Here is a 5,014-nt window from a genome sequence, read left to right as displayed (position 1 = left end):
AATGAACCCTGAATATTTAGTGGAAGTACTGATGCTGAAAGACCAATACTTTGGCCTCCTTATGGGAAGAGTCAACTCATTGGAAAAAAAACAAAAAAAAAAAAACAAAAAACGCTGATACTGGGAAATATTGAAGGCAGGAGCAGAAGGCGTGACAGAAGACGAGATGGTTGGATGGCATCAGCAACCCAATGGAAGGAGTTTGAGCAAGCTTTGGGAGATGGTGATGGACAGGGAAGCCTGGCATACTGAAATTCATAGGGTCACAGGGAGTCAGACACAACTGAGAAACTGAACAGCAAAAGCCAAGCAGGGTCTTTATGTACAGCTGGCTGAACCTCAATAGGGCTTTTTTTAATTTCTGGAGGTGGGTAGAACATAATTTTTTAGCCAGATCCCTTACTGCAACACGTCTGGAATATTTTGTGTTCATAGTCAATCTTCTTTGTAGTTTTTCTGGGTGTCACTTGGGAGTCAGTGTTCCTCACAATGATGGATGCTGTCTCTCTCAGTCCCAGCTGAACTGAAGTTTGGATCAATGGCTTCTGTTTCAGGAGGCAATCCTCACAATTACTCTGGCTTTTTGAATGACGGATGATTCTTGATTTTGTGCTCTGTCTTTTCCTTCAGGTTCAAACACTGTTCCAGCACTTGGAACATGGAAAGACCCTCTTGTTTCAGTGCCTCCAAGCGTGATTTACGAAGGATGTCACCAGTTTGAAAATTTCGAGGCAAAACAGACAAAGCAAATTGTTCATGTTTCCATGCCATGTTCTAAAATGTGTCTCTACATCGGCCAAGGCTGACAATCTGTAATTGCACACGGCACGGCACACATAGGGCATTTTTCCAGGTTTGTGACTGTCCTTCATGTGCTGTAAGAGAACCTTATTTGCTTTGAAGGACAATTCACAGATATTACAGACCGTGAAGGGCTCCCGGGAAGCGTGGACACTCTCAATGTGACACTGCAGCTGGAACAGGGTGGGAAACTGGTGGTGGCAGTGCTGGCAGGTAGTGTGGATTTCCCAGCTGTCACCCTTCTGCCTCCCAAGCTCCAGATGGTTCCTCACGTGGGTCATAAACTTGACATTTTTTAGAACTCTCAAGCAGCTGAGGCATTTAAAGGCTGTGTGAATCTTCTGTTCTGGCTGCTCATCTCTTGTATGCTGTCCATAGTCAAAGTCATCAAGTAACATGATCAGATTTCCTTTCATGGGATCAACAGTCTTGCTCTGACATGCAAGAGTCAAAACATCCGTTTTCTCCAGCCCTTCCAAACTACATGTTCTGTCTGGATCCATAAGACTGAAGCATGCCTGGTCATTTGTGTGAGTCCGTGAAAATGATGCCCCACCGTGAACATGGCTCGGTGAGGTTGGGAGATCTTCCAAGGTCATAATTGTGTCCTTTGTAGGAGAGATACCTGGAGGGGCCATGGTGGAGGCAAGTCCCCCTGGGATTCTATCGCTGAGTTTGGGTCTTTTGGGACTCCCACTGTTACATTTTTACATCTGAAGTGGGACACTGCTTTGAATTAAGAGGACTTTCATCCTTGCCTCCTAATGAGAGAATAGCTCCAGATAGACAATGAGGCTGCGAAGAGAGCAATTCTGAATTGTGAAGGTGAAGCACAGCTTCCAGAGAGCTCGTTTTATAATCAGGTTTAGATGAAGGCTCGAAAATAATAGGACTGTCTCTTCCTCCCCATTCAGACTGAGAAGCTGGTGATACGGCCACTGGCTCTGATACTGAGGTCCTGAGATTTGCAGGTTGCAACGTGTAGGAGGGATCTGGACTCACATGGCCCTTCTTTCTTCTTGAAGATGAGTCCTTGGTCACTCTGTTCAAAATGTTAGAAATGACTGGCTTTGAACCTGAAATCACTCTGACAAAGAGGGTTTCAGCATCCTTATTGACATGCTGCACTCCAACAAAGATGACTTCAGCATCATCATTGTCCTCATCTCTGGATTTGGACCCTGCGGTCTTTTTCTTGGGTTGTGGTGGTGCTTGTGCTTCCTCACACAGGAAGAGATGGGCCATTTTACAATCACTTTTGGCTTCAAGTGGCCCCTTCTAGTGTTTTTTCCACCTACAGGCAACCACAGGACAAGGTCATCCCCTCTGATCTCAGGTGTCACTCTCTGTGGTTTCAGTTAACCCTCAGTTGTTCAACGAAAATATTAAATGGAAAACTCCAGAAGTATATAGCTCATAAGTTTTAAATTGCATGTCATTCTGAGGAGTGTGATTGGAATCTCACACCATCCTGCTTCCTCCTGCCCAGAATGTGAATCATCCGTAGTCCAGCACATCTCACCCATTTGTCACTCGGTTACCGCAATGACTGTTGAGATGTCACAGGGCTTGTGACCAAGTCACCCTTATTTTACTCAATAATGGCCCCAAACCATAAGTGGAGTGATGCTTGCCATTTAGATATGCCATAGAGAATCCATTAAGTGCTACCTTTAAGTGAAAAGATCAAAGTTCTCAATTTGATATAAAAAGAAAAAAAATTGTATGCTGAGGTTGCTAATATCTGTGGTGAATGTGAAGCAGAGAAAATAAATCTGGGTTAGTTTTGCTGTCAAACCTCAAACTGCAAAAGGTATGGCCACAGAGCATAGTGCTTAGTTAGGGTGAAAAAAAAAATCACTAAATCAGTACAGTAATATGTGTTACACAGAGACTACATTACAAAATTCTTATAAAAATATATTGCTATAATTGTTCTATGTTATTATTACACCTTCCCTGGTGGCTCAGTTGGTAAAGTGTCTGCCTACAATTTGGGAGACCTGGGTTCGATCCCTGGGTCAGGAAGATTCTCTAGAGAAGGAAATAGCAACCCACTCCAGAATTTTTGCCTGGGAAATCCCATCGACAGAGGAGCGTAGTAAGCTGCGGTCCATGGGGTCGCAAAGAGCTGGACATGACTGAGGGACTTCACTTTCACTTTCCTGTTATTATTAGGCAGTTGCCAATCTCTTACTGTGCTTTTATAAAATAAACTGCATCACAGGTATGTTTGTACAGAAAAATCATTTTGTATATAGGGTTTGATACTATATGAGGCTACAGATATCCACTGGGGGTCTTGGAACTTATTCTCTGCAGATAAGTGGTGATGATTTTATTTCTTTCAAAAGACCAAATTAGTACCTGATTTAATCATTGGCTGAAACATTGAGATAACTATTAACACCCTTAGACATGAGGAAACATCTCAAACTCATTTTAGTGACATGACCATTTTAAACTTCCTTCTCCAGCCCCCACTTTTGCCTTGTCTCCCCATGGTGGCCCCAGTGCTCCTGTTAAACTCTACAGGAGAGCTGGTAGGCACTGTTTTGCTTATAGATGTCCAATCTCACTCAGAAATGCTGACCAACATAAAATGTCCAAAAGAGCCCCCAGCTGTCCCTTGGGGATGCCCCTCACTCCCTCCACTCTCTGAGTCCAGAAGGCACCAGACTCTATACATGGATCAAAAATATTAAAAAAAAAAATTCTAGAAAGTTCTAATAGCAAAACTTGAACCTGCCTCATGCTGGCAACTATATATACATACACATACATACATATATGCACATATACACACACATGTATATGCATATACATATGTGTGTACATATATGTATATGTGTATATATGTACACACACATATATGTATATATACATACATGTATATATACCTATACATATATATATACATATATGTGTGTATATATATAGCATTTACATTGTACTTGAAACTACATATACATATATATGTATGTATATATACATACATGTATATATATACCTATACATATACATATATACATGTATATATATACCTATACATATATATACATATATGTGTATATATATATAGCATTTACATTGTACTTGAAACTATTTACACAGCATTGACATTGTATTAGGTATTACAAGGAATGTGGAGATGATTTAAAGCACGTGGGAGCATCCCCTTAAGTTATATGCAAAGACTACACCATTTTATATAAGGAACTTGAGCATCCATAGATTTTGGTATCTGCGGGTGCAGGGTTCCCAGACCCAATCTCCCAAGGGTACCGAGGAGAGAGGACAGGGTCTTCTCAGGACTTCTGCTGCTCCCCCTGCCTTGGACACTGTCTCAAGTACCATCACCCAACTCCTGACCTGCCTCACTCCACAGTTTCTCTGCCAGGCTTCCCTGACCATGATGTTAGAAATCACAGCCTCCCCCAACTCACATGCCATATTCACCTCCAGAGCTATTGGGTTGCTGTATTTTTGTTTCTAGAACAACATGTGATGTCTGTCAGTGTTACATGTCTGCTGCATAAATAAATAGTAACTGTTATTAATACAATCATTTATCTGTACCACAGCCTCAACCCACTAATTCCTGGCTCCCCAGGTTCTTACACTTGATCTTAGCAAAAAAGCAGAGAAGAAATTTCTCCAAGCATTTAATGAATTCCAAATCTTAATGAATTAACAGTATCATGCAAGGGAGAAAGTCAGCCAGTATATAGTTGGATGCTGACAGGGGCAGTAGTGGTCATTGAAATAAAAGGTTTGTAGCACAATTTCTCTCCATATAATACATTTGTTGATAGCTTCCATGCCATTAGCACATTTCATTGACATTAAGGGACATTCTAAAATTTACATTTGACCATTTCTGATCATTTCTGAACAGATCGCATTTCATCAGTAGCATATCATAGTTTGTTTGGTTGTTCGTAAATGATAGCCCTAGCGGCAAAGTTCCCTCCTGCCAGTGCAGGAGAAGTAAGAGATGAGGGTTCCATCCCTGGGTCAGGAAGATCCCCTGGAGGAGGGCATGGCAACCCACTGCAGTATTCCTGCCTGAAGAATCCTATGGACAGAGGAGCCTGGTGGGCTAGAGTCCATAGGGTTACAAGGAGTCAAACATGACTGAAGTAATGGAACACACACATATACATATGCATATAAATATATATTTTATAGTGGTATGAAAAATAATGCTGTG

The 5,014-nt window shown here is 41.6% G+C and overlaps 1 pseudogene; it reads right to left on the bottom strand.

The window, feature by feature from the left end:
* Positions 1-386: 386 nt before the first annotated feature.
* Positions 387-2,046, bottom strand: LOC105000564 (annotated as a pseudogene).
* Between the last annotated feature and the right edge of the window lie 2,968 nt (positions 2,047-5,014).

Source organism: Bison bison, unplaced genomic scaffold, assembly GCF_000754665.1.
Source record: "Bison bison bison isolate TAMUID 2011002044 unplaced genomic scaffold, Bison_UMD1.0 scf7180017854290, whole genome shotgun sequence".
In the NCBI taxonomy this organism is placed as follows: Eukaryota; Metazoa; Chordata; class Mammalia; order Artiodactyla; family Bovidae; genus Bison; species Bison bison.
Note: the sequence above shows the minus strand (reverse complement) of the source record. Positions and strands in the feature narration are given on the sequence as shown.